This window comes from Heterodontus francisci, chromosome 50, assembly GCF_036365525.1.
Source record: "Heterodontus francisci isolate sHetFra1 chromosome 50, sHetFra1.hap1, whole genome shotgun sequence".
Taxonomy (NCBI): domain Eukaryota; kingdom Metazoa; phylum Chordata; class Chondrichthyes; order Heterodontiformes; family Heterodontidae; genus Heterodontus; species Heterodontus francisci.
The window spans coordinates 4275239-4301008 of record NC_090420.1 but is presented as its reverse complement, the minus strand read 5'-3'; the positions used below and the strand labels follow the sequence as shown (position 1 = coordinate 4301008).

The window sequence follows — 25770 nt, the reverse complement described above, 5'->3', positions numbered from 1 at the left end:
TCCTTCCACATGCCCTCCTGTTCCTATATTTTCCCTACCACCTACGTCTACTAGGGGCAATTTTTATAAGGGCCAATTTACCTATCAACCTGCAATGCTTTGGCATGTGGGAGGAAACCGACGCAGACACAGGGAGAACTTGCAAACTCCACACAGGCATTACCCGGAATTCAACCCGGGTCGCTGGAGCTGCGAGGCTGCAGTGCTAACCACTGCACCACTGTGCTGCTGATGTGAATAAAGAGTAAAACGTGTTAAGATGAAGTGTGGTGTGATTGAGGATAGCAGTAAATATTGTGTTGGTGAATTATTTGTGTTAATAAACTTCCACTGCGCCCTCTGCTGCAGGCTGCTGTTTATATCCAGCTGTGTATTAGTGCTGTGTGTGAACTAGATAAATGTTTGTTTCAACGCTGTTTGCAAAGCAATAGCATTGCACTCAAACAGTCCCTGACATTGCAACACACGTACAAAAGCAAAATACTGCGGATGCTGGAAATCTGAAACATAAACAGAAAATGCTTGAAATGCTCAGCAGGTCTGGCAGCATCTGTGGATAAAGAAACAAAGTTAATGTGAGCTAAGGAAACAGATCTGAACTGTTAACTGTTTCTCTCTGCACAGATGGTGCCAGACCTCCTGAGCATTTCCAGCATTTTCTGTTTTTATTTACAGCAACACAGGTGTTGGGAGGCTCAACATGGCTACACAATGTTACAAGGACGCTGAGTAACACCATCGACAACGGGACAGAGAGAATAACACACAGAAAACCAATAGACTGTGAGGAAGCAAAAGTGAGGGACAGAGAGAGATATAGACAACGAGACTGAGATGGAGAAACAAGGCATTTGTATGATTGTGTTATCCCTGTTATCTGAAGGTATTTCCTGGTGTGTAAATATGTTTTCTGTTGTGTAAAGATGTCCCCTGTTGCTGTGTAAAGGTTTTCCCTGTTACTGTTTTATTTTCTGTTACTGACCGTCCCCTCACTGTGACCATTTGCCCTGGTTTTATTGTGGCCAACATCACCATCTGGTGGTGGAGAGGAGGCGCTGCAGGAAGGGGTTGACAAAGTGGGCGAGACTCGGCTGGTCCATGTTTGCAGTTTGTGCAGCTTGTGTTCGTGTGAGCAAAAGTGAGTTGTTACTGATTGATGTGTTCACTGGAAGATAAAAGCTGATTGCAAAAGAGTGACTTAGGAAGCATTTTGTTATGATGGGTAAACACTTGATGTTTCGAAAGTGAACTGTTTGTGTTACTACGAACATAAAAAGCAGAGAATGGTTTCGATCTATTGATCTCTGGGTTATGGGCCCAGCACGCTTCCGCTGCGCCACTCTGCTAACCACTTATTTAAATTTTTGCTGCCTGTTAGTGAAATATGTTCATTTCCCCAATGTTTTTATCAAAATAAGATTGTCGTCTGAATGCTCAAGAATCCCAGACTCAGCAACACACGTGCTGACGGACTCACCCACATTGCGTAATGACACAAGGACACTGAGTAACTGCACCGACAATGAGGCAGGCAGAGAAAGACACACAGAAAACCAGGAAGAGATTATCAGGACCCAGAAAGGAACAGACAGAGAAAGACTCACAGAAAACCAGGCAGAGACAGCGAGAGACCGATGATTTATGTAATCGTGTTCTCTATTGTGTAAAGATGTCCCCTGTGTTTTTAAAATATTTTTCCTGCTGTGTAATATGTTCCCTGTTGTGTAACTATATTCGCTTTTGTGTAAATATGTTCTCTGTTATTGTGTAAAATGGTTCCCTGTTGGGTAAAGCTCTTCTTAGTTGTGTAAATATGATCCATCTTGTGTAAAAGTGTTCCCGGTTGTTTAAATATGTTCCCTGCTCTGTAATGTAGAGCTGAGTCTGCACTAATGGAATTGCTACAGTATCTTCCAGTCTGATACTGTATGAGGGCTGGAATGTGATCCAACGCACGTCTATGCAAATTAAATTGCTATTGTATCTTTTCGTTTCACACTCCGGGGGAGTTTTAAACTGAAATCTCAGTTTGTATCTTAGGTTATGCTATCTTTCAGATTCTCTCAATCTGATGACGCACTTGAGATTTAGACTAAAGAAAGGATGTACTGGCATTGGAGGAGTTCAAAAGAGATTCACTCAGCTGATTCCTGAGATCAAGGGGCTGACTTATCAAGAATGGCTAAACAGGTTATTCATTCGAGTTCAGAAGAATGAGGGGTGATCTTTTTGAAACGAACAAGATTCTGAGGGTGCTTAACAGGGTAAAGAAGGGTCTCTGACCTGAAACATTAACTCTGCTTCTATCTTCACAGATGCTGCCAGACCTGCTGAGTATTTCCAGCATTTCTTGTTTTTATTAACAGGGTCGATGTTGAGAAGATGTTTCCACTAGTGGGGGAATCTCAAACTAGGCGACATAGTTACAGAACAAGGGGACACTCATTTAAAACTGAGATGCAAAGGAATTTCTTCTCTCAGAGGGTAGTGAATGTCTGGAATTATCTACCCCAGACAGGTGTGGAGACGAGATCATTGAAAGTATTTAAAGAGGAAGTAGATAGATTTTTGAAATATTGGAGAGTTGAGGGCTATGAAGAGCTGGCATGAAAGAGGAATTGAGGTCTAGGGCAGATCAGCCCTGATCTTACTGAATGGCAGGGCAGGCTTGAGGGGCCGAATGGCCTACTCCTGCTCCTATTTCTTCTGTTATGTTATATCTAATGTATATGTCAGGATGCACTATGGGAATTAATACTGAAACTTATAAACTCATAACGTGTGTAAATATTGGGCTGATATTTAACTTGAATCTCAGAGTACATTATTGTGGTTAATTCTGTAACTTTGAAAAGGGAACTATGTGCGATAATGAAAACAAGAAATGCTGGAAATACTCAGCAGGTCTGGCAGCATCTGTATAGAGAGAAGCAGAGTTAACGTTTCAGGTCAGTGACCTTTCATCAGATGTTTAACTGATCAATCCACTGTTACAATAACTCCATCTCTGACTCCCTCCTGACAGTAACTAATCCTTTCACAGAGACTGTGGGTGGTTCTGAAAAGAGCCTTTGGGTTATGAAATGGCATTTTTCCACTTTACTTTTTCTGGGAGTTCTGAGCGCTGAGAATGATTCTCACTGACATGTACAGGGCAACAGACCGACTGATTTGGCATAACGGTGTAACTAATGTTTGGGCTAACTCATGGCATCAGGTCAAACATGGGCAAGGAAACCTCCTGCTGATTACCACCTACCACCCCTTCCCAACCACCCCCATCTCCCCGCCCCTCAGCTGATGAGTCAGTACTCCTCTATGTTGATCACCACTTGGAGGGAGCACTGAGGTGGAACAGGGCGCAGAATGTAGTCTGGCTGGGGGATGTCAATGTCCATCACCATGAGTGGCTCGGTAGCACCACTACTGACCATGCTGGCAGAGTCTGAAAGGACATAGCTGCTCGATTGGGTCTGCAGTAGGTGGTGAGGGAACTAACAAGAGGGAAAAACATACTTGACCTCATCCTAACCAATCTGCCTGCCGCAGATGCATCTGTCCATGACAGTATTGGTAGGAGTGACCACTTGCACACTCCTTGTGGAGATGAAGTCCCGTCTTCACATTGAGGATACCCTGCATTGTGTTGTGTGCCACTACCACTGTGCTAAATGGGATAGATTTTGAACAGATATAGCAATGCGTAGCTGGGCATCCATGAGGTGCTGTGGACCATTAGCAGCGGCAGAATTGTACTCAACAACAATCTGTCACCTCATGGCCCGGCATATTCCCCCACTCTAACATTACCAACAAGCTGGGGATCAACCCTAATTCAATGAAGAGTGCAGGAGGGCATGCCAGGAGTAGCACCAGGCATACCTTGAAATGAGGCGTCAGGCTGATGAAGCTACAACACAGGACGACTTTCATGCCAAACAGCAGAAGCAGCATGTAATAGACAGGGCTAAGTGATCCCACAACCAACGGATCAGATCTACACCCTGGCACATCCAATGATGAATGGTGGTGGACAATTAAACAACCAACAGGAGGAGGTGGCTCCACAAATATCCCCAACCTCAATGATGGGGGAGCCCAGCACATCAGTGCAAAAGACAAGGATGAAGAATTTGCAACAATCTTCAACCAGAAGTGCCGAGTGGATTATCCATCTCGGCCTCCTTCTGAAGTCCCCAGCATCACAGATGACAGTCTTCAGCCAATTCTGTTCACTCCGGGTGATATCAAGAAACGAATGAAGGCATTGGATACAGCAACGGCTACGGGCCCTGGCAATATTCCGGCAATGGTACTGAAGACCTGTGCTCCAGAACTTGCTGCACCTCTAGCCAAGCTGTTCCAGTACAGCTACAACACTGGCATCTACTCGGCAATGTGGAAAATTGCCCAGGTATGTCTTGTACACAAACAGCAGGACAAATCCAACCCAGCCAATTGCTGCCGCATCAGTCTACTCTCAATCATCAGTATAGTGATGGAAGATGTCATCGACAGCGATATCAAGCAGCACTTGCTTAACAATAACCTGCTCAGTGACACGCAGTTGGGTTCTGCCAGGGTCATTCAGCTCCTGACGTCATTACAGCCTTGGTTCAAACAAGGACAAAAGAGCTGAACTCAAGAGGTGAGGTGAGAGTGTCTGCCCTTGACATCAAGGTAGCATTTGACTGAGTATGGCATCAAGGAGCCAGAGCAAAACTGGAGTCAATGGGAATCAAGAGGAAAACTCTCCACTGGTTGGAATCATACCAAGCACAAAGGAAAATGGTTGTGATTGTTGGAGGTCAATCATCTCAGCTCCAGGACATTACTGCTGGAGTTCCTCAGGGTATTATCCTCGGCTCACGGCTCAACCTTCTTCACTACTTCATCAGTGACCTTCCTTCAATCATGAGGTCAGAACTGGGGATGTTCGCTGATGATTGAAAAATTCAGCACCATTCGCGACTCCTCAGATACTGAAGCAGTCCGTGTAGAACTGCAGCAAGACTTGGACAATATCCAGGCTTGGGCTGATAAGTGGCAAGTAACATTCATGCCACACAAGTACCAGGCAATGACCATCTCCAACAAGAGAGAATCTAACCATCTCCCATTGACATTCAACAGCATTACGATCACTGAATCCCCCACGAGCAACTTCCTGGGCGTTCCCATTGACCAGAAACTGAACTGGAGTAGCCTTATAAATGGTGTGACTACATGAGCTGGTCAGAGGGTAGGAATCATGCGGTGAGTAACTCACCTCCTGACTCCCCAAAGCCTGTCCACCATTTACAAGGCACAAGTCTGGAGTGTGATGGAATACTATCCACTTGCCCGGATGGGTGCAGCTCCAACAACACTCAAGAAGCTCGACACCATCCAGGACAAAGCAACATGCTGGATTGGTACCCCGTCCACAACATTCACTCCCTCCACCACTGACGTACAGTGGCAGCAGTGTGTACCATCTACAAGATGCACTGCAACAATGCACCAAGGCTACTCAGGCAGCACCTTCCAAACCTGCATCCTCTACTGCCAAGAAGGAGAAGGACAGCAGATGCATGGGAACACCACCACCTGAAAGTTCTCCTCCAAGCTGCACATCATCCTGACTTGGAACTATATCGCCATTCCTTCACTGTCGCTGGGTAAAAATCCTGGAACTCCCTTCCTAATGGCACTGTGGGTGTACCTACCCCACATGGACTGCAGTGGTTCAAGAAGGAAGCTCAGCACCACCTTCTCATGGGCAATTAGGGATGGACAATAAATGTTGGCCTGGCTGGCGACGTCCACATCCCATGAAACAAATAATTAAATACAATAACAGCTCATCTCAATTCCTGGCATTTCTAAATCCCACCAGTCCAACAGAAGCTGAACAATTATTGCATGTTGTGATTGATGGTCTGGTCTGTAAACTGCACTGTATCACAGATTGCTGACATTTGCTAACTGGAAGTGAGAACTGCAAAATCGGGGCAGTAGTTCACATAGTCTGTCAGTGTGAAAGAATCAGGCAATGTGAGGTAATAGAATTTGTCTGTAAATGTTACACTCAATTTGCTTTATATTTTTATATTGAAAATAAAAGTAATCATTTCGTGAAAATAGTGACATGTTGTCCAAACTTTGGTAGCCAGTTGTTTTCGTCTAGCACCCAGCAGGGCAATCCACAAGAATACCAATTTAAAGGAAAACAACAACTTTCTTCTGGATGAGAAGAGAGTGCTGATTGGTTGGCAAGTAAACTCTGATTGGTCGAGGTATTGCCATTCAGAATGCACCAGTTTATGGTAACTGCCCAGCTTTGTTTGAAATTTAAACCAGGCAGCTTGACTCTGATTGGTCAGGGCATTGCCCTGAGGAATGAGCCAGTGAATGGCTGTCACTTATTTTGTTTAGCTGAAATTGGCACAATATGTGTGCATGTTCTTTCTGTCTGCAAAGAACAGGGCCCTGTGTATTAATATATGTACCTTACAGTACACACCAGTGCACCATACTGTGAGCCGTACTGACAGTCATAAATCGGTTGTCAGTGTGATTCTTAGCACACTGAGAATTATTTAGCAAATGTTGTCCTATTGTGGAATCACATCTCATGTTGGATACTGTGTTTTGAGTTTTGCAAGCACGGGTTGGTTGGGTAGGGCCCATTGCGAACAGCGGAAGGGACATTTTATTTGATACAATCCGCCAGTTTTGGGATGTACGGTCTAGAAACCTAGCATCACACTGGTATTGAAATTCATATATCACGTTACTTATTTGTGTGATAGGCAGGACGTCTCTTTTGCTTGACAGCAGCATCCTGTTAGTGGCGAGCACCACACTTGTTGCTCCTGCATAGTAACAGCAGGAAACAGCGAGCTTCACCTGTTACTGAAATACTGGGGATATATTACCTTTCCAGGGTAATTTGAGGAGACTGGGCACTTTTCAGGGCTCAAACTGACGTCCTTCAGCCCATTTATAAGTTTGTGCGATATACAGATAGAAATGATCTGATCAGTGTAGCCATTGTAATGCAGGATTCTTTGATTCGCCCTATTTCAGCATCAAGCTTGCATGGTGAGCAAACGGCTCAGCCCTATTTATGAGGTTGCCGATAAGACCAATCTTCTAGCGCGTGGAACTGTAAGAATCACAACGCGTGTATTGACCAGTGAAGGTAGGTTTGTGGCAGACCGTGGTAGAAAACCCCTTAGCAGAATTCTCAACTAGTACATCAAGGAAAGGGAGCTAATTTGACTGCTCCATTCCACAGGTGAATTTGAGTGTTGGATGGAGCCCATGAAGACGTGCAAGGAAATTATTTCATGCAGCTGCGGATTCAAATATAGCAAACGTATCATCTGCATATCGGAAATATGCAAGAGGTAGGAGGTTAGGTGTCATTCCCTTAAAAACAGGTTTGTCATGGAATCCAACAAAGATGTTTGTGAGAGCTGGGCCTCGAGGGGATCCCATGGTGTCAATAAAACTGAACTCAACTGTGCAAGTTGCCGAGTTCATAAGTTCAATGAATACTGATTCACTGGCGCAGTGGTTAGCACTGCAGCCTCACATCTCCAGCAACCTGGGTTCGACTCTTGGTACTGCCTGTGCGGACTTTGCAAGTTCTCCCTGTGACCGTGTGGTTTTCGCCAGGTGCTCTGGTTTCCTCCCACAACCAAAGACTTGCAGGTTGGTAAGTAAATTGGCCATTATAAATTGCCCCTAGTATAGGTAGGTGGTAGGGGAATATAGGTACAGGTGGGGATGTGGTAGGAATATGGGATTAGTGTAGGATTAGTATAAATGGGTGGCTGATGGTCGGCACAGACTCTGTGGGCCGAAGGGCCTGTTTCAGTGCTGTATCTCTAAATAAATAAATAAACAATGGTGACGAGTCCAGATTGCCATGATATAGCGCTGCAGTGCAAATATCTATGGCTTCCTTAAGTGGTACATTGGTGAATGGGCGAGCAATGTCAAATGAACATCTGGACACGGCATTGCTATCGATATGCAAGTCCTGTATGGTCTTCACAAATGTGAAGGAATCCTTCACCGTGTATGTGGAGAACTTGCTCAAAAACTGGTTGTAACAATTTGCCCAACCATTTGGCAAATTCATTTCAGGATACTATTTACATTACTTCAAATAAAGAAAACACAACGACACAAAGAACTGAGCACAACGCTGAAAGTTTCACAGCAAATAGTCAAATGGGAAAAGGACGAAATACAGAAAGAAAAAGCCTAAAATGCTGAAAACACTCAGTCAGTCCGGAAACAACTGTGGAGAAGAGAAGCTCGGGTTACTGGTCCAGTTCTGTGACCCTTCTATAGACCTGAAACATTGCTCCTACCTTCCTCTCTCCACAGATACTGCTGGAACTGCTGAGTGTTTCCAGAATCTTCTGTTATTATTCAGGTTTCCAGTGTGAGCAGTATTTCTCTGCCATTCAATAAGATCACAGCTGATCTCCTGCATCAACTCCATCTTACCACACTAGCACAGATCCCTTGATTCCCTGAGTATCCAAAAACCTATCGATCTCTCTCTTTGATATACCCAATGATTGAGCATCCACAGCTCGAGAGTCATAGAGAGATACAGCACTGAAACAGGCCCTTCGGCCCACCGAGTCTGTGCCGACCAACAACCACCCATTTATACTAATCCTACATTCATCCCATATTCCCTACCTAATTCCCACCATTCTCCTACCACCTATCTACACTAGGGGCAATTTACAATGGCCAATTTACCTATCAACCTGCAAGTCTTTGGCTGTGGGAGGAAACTGGAGCACCCGGCGGAAACCCACGCGGTCACAGGGAGAACTTGCAAACTCCGCACAGGCAATACCTAGAACGGAACCGAGGTCACTGGAGCTGTGAGGCTGCGGTGTTAACCACTGTGCGTAGAGAATTCCAAAGATTCACAATGCTTTGAGTGAAAACAAATTCTCCTCTTCTCAGTCCTAAATGATGGAGCCATTTATACTGAGACTGTGATCCCTAGTTCTAGATTCCCCAGCCAGAGGAAACATCCTCCCAGCATTTACCCTGTTAAATACCTTAAGATGTTTAGGTGCCAGTAAGATTACCTCTCACTCTTCTAAATTCTGAGGAATATCGGCCTCGTCGACTCAATCTCTTCTCATATGACAATCCCCTCTTCCCAGGAAGCAATCGAGTGACACTTTGATACACTTCCTTTAAGGCAAGTATATCCTTCCTTAGATAAGGGGACCAAAACTGTACACAGTGCTCCAGGTGTGATCTCACCAAGGCTCTGTCTAATTGCAGTCAAACTTCTTTATTCTTACAAAAACTCTTCACAATGTTGTACACAACTATTAACTGACCCATTAACATCTCTGCTCTAAGAACAAGGACCCCAGCTTCACACACCCCAGACCCCTATTCTTTCCACATTAGCTGAATTCCTGCATCTCTGATACATTCCACTAAATCTCCTCTGCACCCTCTCTAAGGCCTTGACATTCCTGCTAAAGTGTGGAGCATTGAATTAGACACAATGCTCTAGCTGAGGCCTATAACCAGTGAGATTTATAAAGGTTCAGCGTAAATTCCTTGTCTGTGTCCCGTACTCCCATTTCTGGTTTCCAACTCAATGTCGGCTCTGAGCTGTTGAAACTGCCTGAATAAATATTTCCACCCAACAAAGCGCTCGGAATGTGAGAAGGGACAAAGTGAGTGACCAAGTACATCAACTCCAAGTAAAACTCCACCATGTAGTGAAAACACTCAAAACACAACGGCTCTTTTAAGAGCCACCCACAATTTCTCTGAAAAAGATGCACCAACATCTCTCCAGAATTGGTTTATTTAATTATTTATTTAGAGATACAGCACTGAAACAGGCCCTTCGTCTCACCGGGTCTGTGCCGACCAACAACCACCCATTTATACTAACCCTACACTAACCCCATATTCTCTACCACATCCCCACTATTCTCCGACCTACACTAGGAGCAATTTACAATCACCAATTTACCTATCAACCTGCAAGTCTTTTGCAGGTGGGAGGAAACCGGAGCACCCGGAGGAAACCCACGCGGTCACAGGGAGAACTTGCAAACTCCGCACAGGCAATACCTAGAACGGAACCGAGGTCACTGGAGCTGTGAGGCTGCGGTGTTAACCACTGTGCGTAGAGAATTCCAAAGATTCACAATGCTTTGAGTGAAAACAAATTCTCCTCTTCTCAGTCCTAAATGATGGAGCCATTTATACTGAGACTGTGATCCCTAGTTCTAGATTCCCCAGCCAGAGGAAACATCCTCCCAGCATTTACCCTGTTAAATACCTTAAGATGTTTAGGTGCCAGTAAGATTACCTCTCACTCTTCTAAATTCTGAGGAATATCGGCCTCGTCGACTCAATCTCTTCTCATATGACAATCCCCTCTTCCCAGGAAGCAATCGAGTGACACTTTGATACACTTCCTTTAAGGCAAGTATATCCTTCCTTAGATAAGGGGACCAAAACTGTACACAGTGCTCCAGGTGTGATCTCACCAAGGCTCTGTCTAATTGCAGTCAAACTTCTTTATTCTTATAAAAACTCTTCACAATGTTGAACACAACTATTAACTGACCCATTAACATCTCTGCTCTAAGAACAAGGACCCCAGCTTCACACACCCCAGACCCCTATTCTTTCCACATTAGCTGAATTCCTGCATCTCTGATACATTCTAGTAAATCTCCTCTACACCCTCTCTAAGGCCTTGACATTCCTGCTAAAGTGTGGAGCATGGAATTAGACACAATGCTCTAGCTGAGGCCTATAACCAGTGAGATTTATAAAGGTTCAGCGTAAATTCCTTGTCTGTGTCCCGTACTCCCATTTCTGGTTTCCAACTCAATGTCGGCTCTGAGCTGCTGAAACTGCCTGAATAAATATTTCCACCCAACAAAGCGCTCGGAATGTGAGAAGGGACAAAGTGAGTGACCAAGTACATCAACTCCAAGTAAAACTCCACCATGTAGTGAAAACACTCAAAACACAACGGCTCTTTTAAGAGCCACCCACAATTTCTCTGAAAAAGATGCACCAACATCTCTCCAGAATTGGTTTATTTAATTATTTATTTAGAGATACAGCACTGAAACAGGCCCTTCGTCTCACCGGGTCTGTGCCGACCAACAACCACCCATTTATACTAACCCTACACTAACCCCATATTCTCTACCACATCCCCATTATTCTCCAACCTACACTAGGAGCAATTTACAATCACCAATTTACCTATCAACCTGCAAGTCTTTTGCAGGTGGGAGGAAACCGGAGCACCCGGAGGAAACCCACGCAGACACAGGGAGAATTTGCAATCTCCACACAGGCAGTACCCAGAATTGAAGCCGGGTCACTGGAGCTGTGAGGTTGCGGTGCTAACCACTGCGCCACTGTGCCACCCATAACTGGTTTTACTGCTCAGTAACTCTCTGGAACTTTCTCACTGTCTTTGTGTTTTCTGTTTCAATCTGGTATGGAGATTCTGGGAAGATGAGTTTCACTGGTGGGAGGATCTTTGTGGTTTTCCTGCAGAAACACAAAACAAAGTCTCTTTTCAGAGTCACCCACCGCCTCATAGGGACAGCAGTGACATGGGAACGGGAGCTGGGGTGTGTTTTATGCCGGAAATATCAGTTAATGATTTATGTTGTGCTCTCGTTATATTCCAATCTCTGAATTGAGCCTTTCCACCGCACCAGGGTTTTGGGGAGAGTTTTCATCGTTTCTTTTCCAAACGTACAGACGATGTTATAAATTTGCTGATTGACCCAGATGGCGGATTCTCCCCTCACAGTGAAAAGTAACATCGCACCTTCACATCTGCCCATTGTTTTATAATTGAATAATTAGTCAAATGGAATTATTTGTGATGTTATTTCCCCCGAGATGGCGTTTCCTGCAGTGAAACTGACAGGGTTTGTGAATCTGATCAGTTTCAGCTCAGTCATTCAGGGACCTGGAATTCCTGCAGTTTGATCCCGCTGTAACCCCAGCCCACTTCTGATTGGTCACCCGCTTCTCATAAAGTCAGTTACAGCACATGAGGAGGCCATTCGCCCCATTAAGTCCATGTCGGGTTTCCAATCTGTTCAGTCCCCGACTCGATCCCCAAAGCCCTGCATAACCCCTTTGGGTCAAAATGACCGCGACAGGACTTAAACCTGCAATCTTCTGATAACTTCATGGAATACACTGAAGTTAAATGCCTTATCCATTCGGCCACACGGCCATTAGATAAAATGAATGATCCAATCGGAGAACCTCGAAGCACAAAATACAGCAAATCATTGGTTGAACCTCTCAACCTGGCAGAATATTTGAATTTGTGAAAGCCGCCAATTTCACTCTGGAAAAGAAGTGATCGACTGGAAAAGTACATAAAAATCTATTTTCCCGTAACGGTTTAAATAAACTTTTAAAACACAATTTTGCTTTTACCGACTCAAATTGCTGGTGCTATTTTATGAACAGCTTTATTTTGCCAATTTTTGTCAACTTCTTATCCGTAACTGACAGTAAAAGACTCCGTTCAGCAAACTTTCACACGACAAATAACTCAAACTCGGTGTGGAAGTAATAAATTACAGACTATTGGTAATTCCCCTTCACACAGGCTTCAGGGGGACAGTGAGAAGCCACTGAAATAGTTGCTTCATCCTTTTAAAAGGTTCCCATTCTGTCCTGTTACTGATGTGCTGGAATCAGATTTGTATTTAACAAGTTATTTCTGTGAAAACAAAATCCTCAACAGACCAGCTGGGAATCTGGGAATCACTATAGTAAAATAAAAGGCTTTTGATTGAGAAGACGGGACCTTCTCACCAGCATCCGGGTTACATTCCACTCACATCTTTACACAGTGAGCAGCTCTTTCCCTCGAGAAATAGACAGCAGCAGTTTGAAGTTCAGTAAAAGGATCGGTTCATTGAGACAAGTTTCTGACTGACAGGTGGTGCTGAATATTAATACAAGAAGGTCCTGGAATGGGAAACAAGTGTCCAGAGTGGGGTCTGAAATCAGGACAGGGAAATGGCCAGCACTGACACAGATCATTTCATTATTACATTGATATCTGACTGTCTATAAGGAGAAGCGAGTTAAACACATGATGGTGAAAGGAATGGAAGATGACGCTGGTTGTTCTAGATGAAGAGGGATAGACAGAGGTGTGGGTACAGCAGACTTCAGACAATAATCAGCCCTTTCAGATACTGTGGGTGGATCTGAAAAGAGCCTTTGGGTATTTGATAAAAATCCTGGCAGATTGACTTGGTTTTAGTGCCCTGAGCGCTGGATTTCTTGGGCAGCAACACGGCCTGGATATTCGGCAGCACTCTGCCCTCAGTGTCCTGGAATCAAATGCAAGTGTCCAGAGTGGGACCTGAAATCAGGATAGGGGAAAAAGCTCTTTGTTTAAAAACCCTCAAATAGCTACCTTGTAATCGGTAAGGTTGCTAATGTTTTAGTTAGTGTAATATATAATCATTACTAATTAGAAAGTGCTGTTTGGACAGAGTGTAAAGCTGTGAGTTGATGTGTGAGGGACTTCACTGACTAGGGGAAGGAGGTGCTCTTTGGTCTTTCTTTTCTTTTCTGCCTTTTCAGCCTCCATGGTACAGGGGAAGAAGCTGATTGGTGAGTAACTGGTAAATAATTCTACTTATTACACTTATTACACGAGCAACAATTAGTTTGTAAAGCTAAGTAATGGCAGGGCAGCTTGGCCAAGTGGAATGTGCCTCCTGTGGTATGTGGGAAGTCATGGATGCACCATGTGTCCTTGACAAACACATCTGCAGGAAGTGTCACCAGCTGCAGAAGCGTGAGCTCCAGGTTTCAGAACTCGAGCAGCAACTGGAGTCAGTGTTGTGCATCCGCAAGGCAGAGAACTACGTGGATAGGACTTTTCAGCAGGTTGTCACCTCGGCGCTGAAGAGAGCACAGGCTGAGAGGGATTGGGAGTTTGCCAGACAGACAAGAAGGTCAAGGCAGGTAGTGCAGGAGTCCCTGGAGGGCATCCCACTTTCTAACTGGTATTCAGTTCTGAGTACTGATGGGAGAGAGGGTTCCTCTGGAGAGTGCAGTGAGAGTCATGACCAGAACTCCATGGGTGGCTCAGCTGTGCAGGGAGGGAGTAGAACATACAAGAGAGCAATACTGGCAGGGGATTGTATAGTTAGGGGAACAGATAGGTATTTCAGTGCTCGCAAACCAGGTTTCCTCCTTGGTGCAAGGATCATGGATATCACTGGCTACAGAGCATTCTGGAGGGCAAGGATGCACAGCCAGAGGTCGTGGTCCACATTGGTACCAACGATATAGGAAGAAAGAGGGATGAGATCCTTCAGGCTGAGTTTAGGGAGTTAGGAAAGAGATTAGCAAGCAGGACCTCAAAGGTAGTAATCTCCAAATTACTCCCAAGGCCACATGCTAGTGAGTATAGAAATAGGAGAATACACCAGATGAATGCATGGCTGGAGAGATGGTGCAGGAAGGAGGGCTTCCGATTGCTGGGGCATTGGGACCAGTTCTGGGGAAGGTAGGACCTATATAAGTCGAACGGTCTGCACCTGAACAGGACTGGGATGAATATCCTTGCAGGTGCTGTTGGGGATTGTTTAAACTAATTTGGCAGCTTGATGGGAACCTGAGGGCAGTTTCAGACAGGACAATTTCAGGGCAGGGAACAGGAGGCAGAAAATTAGCGAATGATTCTGAAAGACAGAAGAAGCAAAGTTTAAAAAGTGTGCAGCAGAGGAATTTGGCAGTGTTAAAGGATATTTATTTATTTAAAGAGGCAACTTGATTGAAACATATCAGATCCTAAGGAGTCTTGACAAGGTGGATGTGGAAAGGATGTTTCCCCTTGTGGGAGAATCTGGAATTAGGGGTCACTGTTAAAAAATAAGGGGTCACCCATTTAAGACAGAGATGAGGAGAATTTTTTTCCCTCAGAGGGTGGTGAGTTTTTGGAACTCTCTTCCTCAATAGGCGGTGGAAGCAGAGACTTTGAATATTTTTAAGGCAGAGGGACATCGATTCTTGATAAGCAAAGGGGTGAAAGGTTATCGGGGGTAGGCGGGAATGTGGAGTTATCAGTTCAGCCGTGAACTTATTGAATGGGGAAGCAGGGTCTAGGGGTCGAATGGCCTACTCCTGCTTCTAATTTTTATACTTGTATGTATATTCATATGGTGAATAAAGCTGATGAGCTGAGGGCACAGATAGACACATAGAACAATACGGCACAGGAACAGGCCATTCGCCCCTCCAAGCCTGCGCTGATAAAGTAACATCACACTTTTTATTTTTATTTAGAGATACAGCACTGAAACAGGCCCTTTGGCCCACTGAGTCTGTGCTGACCAACAACCACCCATTTATACTAACCCTACAGTAATCCCATATTCCCTACCACCTACTTACCCTAGGTGCAATTTACAATGGCCAATTTACCTATCAACCTGCAAGTCTTTGGCTGTGGGAGGAAACAAGAGCACCCGGCGAAAACCCACAGGGAGAACTTGCAAACTCCACACAGGCAGTACCCAGAATCGAACCCGGGTTCCTGGAGCTGTGGTGCTAACCACTGCGCCATTGTGCCCACACATGGTAACACAATATCATTGCAATAAGGGAAACTTGGCTTCAGGAGGGCAAGAATGGCAGCTCAACATCTCTGGATATAGAGTTTTCATGCGGCATAGGGATAAAAAAGGTGGGAGTGTAGCATTATTAGTTAAGGAAGGCATGCAGCTTTGAGGAGGGATTAAATGCTAAATGAATCATCAAATGAGGCCATATGGGTGGAGCTCAGAAATAAAAAAGGGGCAGCCACACTACTAGGAGTGTACTGTAGACCCCCAAATAGTGAGAGAGAGATAGAAGAACAAATATGTTGGCAAATTTCTGAGTGCAAAACTATAGGGAAATAATAGTTGTGGATTTCAACTATCCCAATATCAACTGGGATAGAAACAGTGTGAAGGGCACAGAGGGCACAAAATTCTTGAAATCCATTCAAGAGAACTGTAATAGCCAGCACGTCACACGCCCAATGAGAGGGGGCACAATTCTAGAGCGAGTCTTCAGTAATGAAGCTGGGCAAGTAGCAGTGGGTGACCATTTTGGAGATAGCATTTTTTTATTCATTCATGGGATTTTGGGCGTCGCTGGCCAGGTCAGCATTTATTACCCATCCCTAATTGCCCTTGGCAAGGTGGTGGTGAGCTGCCTTCTTGAACCGCTGCAGTCCATTTGGGGTAGGTGCACCCACAGTGCTATTCAGAATGGAGTTCCAGAATTTTGACCCAGTGACAGTGAAGGATCCGCGATATAGTTCCAAGTCAGGATGGTGTGTGTCCTGGTGGGGAACTTGCAGGTGGTGGTGTTCCCATGCATTTTCTGCCCTTGTACGTCTAGTTGGTAGAGGTCACAGGTTTGGAAGGTGCTGTTCAAGGAGCCTTGGTGCATTGCTGCAGTGCATCTTGTAGATGGTACACACTGCTGCCACTGTGCGTTGGTGGTGGAGGGAGTGAATGTTTGTAGATGGAGTGCCAATCAAGTGGGCTGCTTTGTCCTGGATGGTGTTGAGCTTCTTGAGTGTTGTTGGAGCTGCACCGATCCAGGCAAGTGGAGACTATTCCAACACACTCCTGACTTGTGCCTTGTAGATGGTGGACAGGCTTTGGGGAGTCAGGAGGTGAGTTACTCGCCTCAGGATTCCTAGCCTCTGACCTGCTCCTGTAGCCACGGTATTTATAAGGCTACTCCAGTTCAGCTTCTGGTCAATGGTGCCCCTAGGATGTTTATAGTGGGGGATTCAGCAATGGTAATGCCATTGAATGTCAATGGGAGATAGTTCGATTCTCTCTTGTTGGTGATGGTCATGGCACTTGTGTGGCCCAAATGTTACTTGCCACTTATCAGCCCAAGCCTGGATATTGTCCATGTCTTGCTGCATTTCTACACGGACTGCTTCAGTATCTGAGGAGTCATGAATGGTGCTGAACATTGTGCAATCATCAGCGAACATCCCCACTTCTGACCTTATGATTGAAGGAAGGCCATTGATGAAGCAGCTGAAGATGGTTGGGCCGAGGACATTACCCTGAGGAGCGCCTGCAGTGATGTCCTGGAGCTCAGATGATTGACCTCCAACAACCACAACCATCTTCCTTTGCGCTAGGTATGACTCCAGCCAGTGGAGGGTTTTCCCATTGACCTCAGTTTTGCTCGGGCTCCTTGATGCCATACTCGGTCAAATACTGCCTTGATGTCAAAGGCAATCACTCACACCTCACCTCTTTTGTCCATGTTTGAACCAAGGCTGTCATGAGGCCAGGAGCTGAGTGGCCCTGGCAGAACCCAAACTGAGTGTCACTGAGGCAGGTTATTGCTAAGCAAGTGCCGCTTGATGGCACCTTCCATCATTTTACTTATGATTGAGAGTAGACTGATGGGGCCTAAAGTGATGGAAGGTGTCATCAACATTGCCATCAAGCAGCACTAGCAGATATGTCCTTCAGGATTCGGCCAGTAGAGATGCTCCCGAGCCACTCTTGGTGATGGACATTGAAATCCCGCAGCAAGAGTACATTCTGTGCTCTTGCCACCCTCAGTGCTTCCTCCAAATGCTGTTCAACATGGAGGAGTACTGACTCATCAGCTGAGGGAGGGCAGTAGGTGGTAATCAGCAGGAGGCTTCCTTGTCCATTGCTTGATCTGATGCCATGAGACCTCATGGGGTCCAGAGTCGATGTTGAGGACTTCCAGGGCAATTCCCTCTCTACTGTACCGACACCTCTGGTGAGTCTGTCCTGCCCGTGGGACAGGACATACCCAGGGATGGTGACGGCAGTGTCTGCGACATTGCCTGTTAGGTATGATTCTGTGAGTATGACTATGTCAGGCTGTTGCTCTCCCAACTTAACACAAGCCACCAGATGTTACTAAGGAGGACTTTGCAGGGTCGACAGCGCTGGGTTTGCCATTGTCATTTCTGGTGCCTCGGTCGACGCCGGGTGGTCCGTCTGCTTTCATTCCTTTTTATGGACTTCGTAGTGTTTAGTTTCAACTGAGTGGCTCGCTCGGCCATTTCAGAGGGCATGTAAGAGTCAACCACATTGCTGTGGGTCTGGGGTCGCATGCAGGCCAGACAAGAACAGCAGATCTCCTTCCCTAAAGGGCATTAGTGAACCAGATGGGTTTTTACAACCATCAACAATGGTTTCATGGCCATCATTAGACTTGCTTTTTAATTGCAGATTTATTGTTTGGATTTAAATTTCAATGGTGGGATTTGAACCCACGTCCCCTGAGCAATACCCTAGGTGTCTGGGTTACTAATCCACTGACAAGTCCACTGACAAGACCACTACGCCACCACCACCCCTAGTGACCATACTGCAATTAGTTTTGGCATAATCATGTAAAAGGACAAAGATACAACAGAAGTAAAAATTCTAAATTGGGGGAAGGCAAATTTAACAAAACTGAGAGGTGACTTGGTGGATGTAGACTGGATACAACTACTTGAAGGAAACCCCAAAGATGTTCTATCAGTACATTAAGAGCAAGAGGATAACTAAGGAAAGGGTACGGCCTATCAGAGATGTACAAGGGAACGTATGAGTGGATGCAGAAGATGTGTGTGGGGTTCTTAATGAGTTTTTGTCTCTGCCTTCACAAAGGAGAGGGATGATGCAGACAAAGAAGAGGAGTGTGAAATATTAGATACGATAAGCATAATGAGAGTGGACGTACTCGAGAGTCTGACATCCTTGAAAATGAATAAATCACCAGGGCCAGATGGTTTGCATCTGAGGTTATCAAAGGAAGCCAAGGAGTAAATAGTGGATGCGCTGAGGATCATCTTAAAATCCTCACTGGATATGGGAGAGGTGCCGGAGGATTGGAGGTCTGCGAACGTTGTACTATTATTTAAAAAGGATGTGAGGGATTGGCCAAATAATTATAGGCCGGTCAGTCTGACCTCGGTGGTGGGTAAATTATTAAAATCAATTCTGAGGGACAAGATAAACTGCCACTTAGAAAGGCACAGATTAATCAGGGATAGTCAGCATGGATTTGTTAAGGGAAGGTCATGTCTCGCTAACTTGATTGAGTTTTTTGAGGAAGTAACAAGGAACATTGATGAGGATAGTGTGGTGGATGTGGTTTACATGGATTTTAGTAAGGACCCACATGGCAGACTGGTCAGTAAAATGAAAGCCCATGGAATACAGGGGAATGTGGCAGGTTGGATCCAAAATTGACTCAGTGACAGGAAACAAAGGATAGTTATCGACGGATGTTTTTTGCGAATGGAAAGCAGCTTTCAGTGGCATTCCACAGGGCTCAGTGTTGGGTCCCTTGCTGTTTGTGGTTTCTATTAATGATTTGGAATTAAATTTGGGAGGTATGATTGGGAAATTTGCTGATGACACAAAAATTGGCCGTTCAATTGATAGTGAGGAGGATAGCTGTAGACTTAAGAATGAGATGAATGGATTGGTTGAGTGGGCGGAAAAGTGGCAAATGGAATTCAATCTGGAGAAGTGTGAGGGAATGCATTTGGGGAGGGCAAACAAAGCAAGGGAATACACAATAAACGGGAAGATATTGAGAGGGGTAAAAGAAGTGAGAGACTTTGGAGTACATGTCCACAGGTCCCTGAAAGTGGCAGGACAGGTAGATAGAGTGGTGAAGAAGGCATAGAGAATGCTTTCCTTTATTGGCCAAGGTATAGAATAGAAAAGCAGGGATGTAGTGCTAGAACTGTATAAAACGGCGGTTAGGCCACAGCTGGAGTGTTGCATACAGTTCTGGTACAGTTTGCATACATTACAGAAAGGACATAATTGCTGTGGAGAGAGTACAGAGGAGATTTACAAGAACGTTGCCAGGGCTTGAAAGTTGCAGCTATGAGCAAATATTGGAGCGGCTCGGGTTGTTTTCCTTAGAACAGAGGAGTCTGAGGGGTGACTTGAATGAGGTGTACAAAATTATGAGGCGCCTAGACAGAGTGGACAGGAAGGACCTGTTTCCCCTGGTGGGGAGGTCAGTTACCAGGGGGCACAGATTTAAGGTGATTGGGAGACGGATTAGAGGGGACATGAGGGGAAATGTTTTTACCCAGAGGGTGGTGGGTGTCTGGAATTCGCTGCCAGGAATGGTGGTGGAGGCAGAAACCCTCAACTCATTTAAAAATCCCTGAACATGCACCTGAAGCGCTGTAACCTGCAAGTCTACGGATCAGGTGCTGGAAGGTGGGAATAGATTGGGTGGCTAGTTTTTTCGGCCAGAGCAAACGCGATGGGCTGAATGGGCTCCTTCCGTGCCCTAATTTCTCTATGATTCTATGGAAATTGCCAGCACTGACACAGATCATTTAATTAGTACATTGATATTGGACTGACTATAAGGAGAAGCTAGTTAAACACATAATGGTGAAAGGAATGGAAGATGACGCTGGTTGTTCGAGATGAAGAGTGATAGACAGAGCTGTGGGTGCAGCAGACTTCAGACAGTAATCAGCCCTTTCAGATACTGTGGGTGGCTCTGAAAAGAGCCTTTGAGTATTTGAAAAAATCCTGGCAGATTGACTTGGCTTTGGTGCCCGGAGCGCTGGTTTTCTTGGGCAGCAACACGGCCTGGATATTCGGCAGCACCCTACCCTGAGCGATGGTCACCCCTCCCAGCAGCTTGTTGAGCTCCTCGTCATTGAGGACGGCCAGCTGTAGGTGTCTGGGGATGATGCGGGTCTTCTTGTTGTCCCGGGCCGCGTTACCGGCCAGCTCGAGGATTTCAGCGGTCAGATCCTCGAGCACAGCAGCCAGATAGACCTGGGCTCCGGCACCCACACGCTCAGCATAGTTTCCCTTTGTCAGGAGCCTGTGAACACGGCCCACCGGGAACTGTAGTCCAGCCCGGGAGGAGCGAGACTTGGCCTTGGACCGAGCTTTCCCGCTGGTCTTTCATCTTCCAAACATTTCCACAATCTCACAAATACTTTCACAATGAATGGATAATTTCGTCAGCATTAAACATACACATGGGGTAGTCAGGATGGTCGAGCAGTCTGAGACGGTTCATTCAGATCACAATTCTCTCTGCAGAGGTGGGTTCAAATTCCCCTTCTGATAAGTTGTGTTTTGACATGACTAGAGCTATTTGGGAGTAGCGATGAAGAACAAACAGAGATCACGAAAGAATATTGACAAGCAAAATCAAGACAAATCCAAAGATGTTTCATCAATACATTGCAGTCAGAGGCAACTGAGGAAAGAGTAGGGCCCATCAAATACCTAAAAATGTAACCTATGTGTCAGGGTGGAAGATGTTGGTATGTTCATTAATGAATATTTTACTTTCTTCGTAAATGAGGGGGGTGATGCAGATATTGTAATTAAGGAGAAGGAGTGTGAAGTATTGGACATGATAAACTGAGGGAAAGAAGAAGTATAAATGGGATTAGCATCCTTGAAAGTGGATAAATCATCAGGGCCGGATGAAATGTACCACAGGCTGTTGAAAGGAGCCAGGGAGAAAATAGTGGAAGGTCTGACCATCAGTTTCCAATCTCTCACTGGATACAGGTGTGATGCCAGAGGATGGGAGGTCTCGTAACGTTGCAATAAAAGCCAAATTCTGCAGATGCTGGAAATCTGAAATAAAAACTAGTTGCATTGGAAATACACAGCAGATCTGGCAGCAACTGTGGAGAGAGAAGCAAAGTTAACGTTTCTGTTCTGATGAAAGGTCACTGACCTGAAATGTTAACTTTGTTTCTCTCTCCACAGATGCTGCCAGACCTGCTGTGTATGTCCAGCACTTTTTCTTTTTATTGCTAACATTGCACCATTCTTGAAAAAGGAAGCCAGTGATCGACCAACTAATTAAAGGCCAGTCAGCCTAACCGCAATATTGGGCGAGGTGTAGAGTATAAGGGTGACCTGGTATCCAAGTCAATAAGTCACTGACAGCTAACATGCAGGTGCAGCAAGCAATTAGGAAGGCTAATAGTATGTTAGCCTTTATCACAAGAGGATTTGAGTACAGGAGTAGTGAGTTCTTGCTTCAATTGTATAGAACCTTGTTTAGACCGCATTTGGAGTACTGTGTGCAGTTTTGGTCTCCTTACCTTAGGAAGGATATTATTGCCATGGAGGGAGTTCAACGAAGGTTCATCAGACTTGTTCCTGGGATGGTGGGACTGTTCTTTGAAGAGAGATTGGGAAACTCGGACTGTATTCTCTAGAGTTTCAAAGAATGAGAGGTGATCTCATTGAAACCTACAAAATACTTAAAGGACAGTCAGGGTAGATGCAGCTAAGATGTTTCCCCTGGTTGGGGAGTCGAGAACCAGGGGTTCAATTTCAAAATACGGGGGAAGCTCCTTAGGACAGAGATGAGGAGAAATTTCTTTACTCGGGGGGTTGTAAATCTTTGGAATTCTGTACCCCAGAAGGCTGTGGAAGCTCAGTCGTTGAGTATGTTTGAAGCAGAGATTGACAGATTTCTAAATACAAATGACAAAAGGGAATATGAGGAAAGTGTGGGGAAAAGGGCATTGAAGTGGATGATCAGCCATGATCATATTGAATGGTGGGGCAGGCTCAATGGGCTGAATAGCCGACTCCTGCTCCTATGTTCCTATGTTCCTAACCCCACATGATCGGCGAGGCACAGCCTCAGGCCGACTTGGTGGGTGGTGCAAACAGATATCACTGCTTCTCATCTTCCCCAGAACAGAGAGTGAGATGTAACATTGATCATCAAACAGACTGTGAGAGAATACAACAGAATAAAAGACATGGAGAGACACTGTGGAATAACAAATAGATTTGATTGGAACGTTGACTTTGATTGGAATGGATAAAACACCAGAAACAGCAGATTAAATATGGGATTTTCATCATTATATTGATCTGGGACAGAAAAGAGAAATTGATGGGAAGAAGGGAAGAAGGAAGAAAAGAAAGGATGGAACTGTTCAGTTTTTTCAGTTTTTTCACTTGCCCATCAAAGCTGGATAAAAAGAAAGTTGCATATAACAGAGAATTTCACCAAAAAGGGAGATTAAATGCTGCCGAAACCTTGGATCGAAGGATGCCCCAACAGATCACCTGTTTAACTGTCTCCTCACTGGGGGATTTCAATCAGTGAGTAATATTATTCTCTACCTTTTTTTGTTAAATGAACCCAGAACGGTCACTTGGAATTAATATCTGTGTTCCGACTCCTGAATAATAAAATTGTGAGTTTCTCGATATTTTCTGGACACATTTCCTGCTGAAAGAACGAAGAACTCTTTTCTAATTTACACAATACTAGATACACACTCATCAAGCCTCCGAAGCTCGCATCCTTGGTGCTGCTCTCTCCTCCCAAACCTCATCTCATGTGACTGTTACATCATCAGTCTGATTGTGGGAGGGGCTAATCCCACTGTCTTCAGCATTAACCCTTTACATCCTTATACTACACTGTCTGTCCAAAAAAATGGGTGGAGGGAACTTGATTTATCGAAACACCAAAAGCTGCCAGTTGAAAATCAACTCAACCCATCAGAGAGAGAGAGAGACTGTCAGAGAACTTCCTGCATCCAGTCCTGACCCTGTCACACTCAGCTGATGCTCACCCAGACCCCACTCTCATCAACACTGAACATTGTTACCGAGCCACGTCAAATACTGTTTATAAAAGGCAGGAAAGGTCAAAGTTCACACAGCTGTATTGAATAGAACAAAGTTTAATATCTTCTCACCGTTTCTCGGTAACCACGAGGCATAGGTTTTCTTAATTGCTTCCTTTGATTTTTCTTGTTCCTGACTGACAAATATTCCAAACCTCAGATCAACCCTCCCACTTGCGTCATGTCCCAGTCTCAGTCACAAACAACACATCATGACACAAACACTCTGAAACATACAACGCAGTCACACTTTCCTTTAGTGACATTAATGTCGAGCTGTTTTCCAGGTTGAATGCAACTGAGAACAAATTTGTATCAAAGAAGTTGCCTTTGAAATATCAGCACTGAATTTCTGCAGAAGGAGGAACAGCCATTCCAAACTCACAACCTTCACAAAGGCTGTATTTTCCTGTGATGAAAATTCAACATGTAATTTGAATTCTCACTTCAAGTTCAGAAGACACAGATGGAAGCGATTGATAAATTAACTTATACATCACAAATGTGAACCAAGGCTTTACTGGGAATTGAACCCAGGATCTCCTGTTTACAAGACAAGTGCTTTAACCAACTAAGCTACAGAGCCAGATGCTGATGCAATTAATATCAGAGGAGTGCACTATTTATTCTCAGATAATATCAATATCAAAGCAAAATACAGCAGATGCTGGAAATCTCAAATAAAAACAAGAAATGCTGGAAATACTCATCAGGTCTGGCAGCATCTGTGGAGAGTGAAGCAGAGTTAACGTTTCAGGTCAATGACCCTTCTTCAGACCCTTCTATATATTCTCATCCCACTTCTCCACAGGTCACAACATATATTTTAACTTTTCCCACTTCCTGAAACAGTCAATCATATACTCTATTCTTCCCAGAATAGAAGACACTGACCAGGTTTCTTTAATGAACAGCAAAATTATGAGTTTATTACAGAACAAGTTTTAACTAGTCATGAAATAAAGCATAAATACACAGGTAGAAATTTTAAAAGTTCCCTTTTTACCTTCACCAACATTTAAAGCCCCTTTCTTCCCACAGCCCCACACACGCACACACATATACACCAGTTAACTGAAAAAAAAAATATTTTTTACAATTCTGAGTTCTGTTAAAGACAAAAACAACACTTGGGCTGATTACTTGTTCATTCCTGAAGAAAACAGCAGATGAGATATGTTGTTCCAAAACTGGCATCCAGTCTAACTTCTGAGTTTGCGTAGACAGGTCACGAGGGTCTTTTAGAACAGTTTTTTAGAGGCAGTGTTGAGAATTAATTTTAGCAGGCTTTCTTCAAAGACAGGCGAAGAGATGAATTGACACAGTGAAGTTCTCAGGGTCTTTTAAAGATTTGCAGCAAAACAACGTGGGTTGTGATCTTCTCTCCTTCCTTGACACTTCTTCAGGCTAACTTTATCAGCTGCTCACCCCAGAAGGTAAAACACAATGACTGCTACAAATAAAAGCTTGTGATTTTTCTGCCCTCTTCGGTGTGTGCTGCTGCTGCCGGGTTTGTCCAATCAAGAGGCGCAACTGACTTCTCTGTCCACATTTCCCCCTGTTACCAGGGTTTCTGTTCTACATTTAACTTGAGTCATGTGACAACCAGTAAACATAGTTGCCAAATTAGTACTTTCAGTACCCTCTTGAAAAAGAACTGGTCTGACATTTATTAAGTTTGACGATGAATTTCTCAAAAAAAAATTTCACAAAAAAAAAAAATCAAAATCACTTCCATAATATCATGTACTTTCCCTGAGCTACAGGTTATTGCAAGTCTCTCTGGCTGTGTTTATTTTTGTTGATTTTGCACTCAGGTTCTTTCTGAATCCATGTGTTTGCAGAACTTTGTCAGTGAGAAACATGGAGATAAGCTTAATGATTTCCCTGCAAATTATTCATATCTCCGTCTTTCTCCGAACTTTGGAGAAACACATTAATGTGCGAATCACACACATCAGGCCGTCAAACCTCTCCGTTAAACATTGAAAGGTGACAGTGTTTATTGTGACGGGGTTCCA

The 25770-nt window shown here is 44.6% G+C and overlaps 1 non-coding gene across 1 annotated transcript; it reads right to left on the bottom strand.

Moving 5' to 3' along the window:
* Positions 1-24261: 24261 nt before the first annotated feature.
* Positions 24262-24335, bottom strand: trnat-ugu (transfer RNA threonine (anticodon UGU)). Its single transcript has one exon. It is a non-coding gene; the product is annotated as a tRNA-Thr (tRNA).
* Between the last annotated feature and the right edge of the window lie 1435 nt (positions 24336-25770).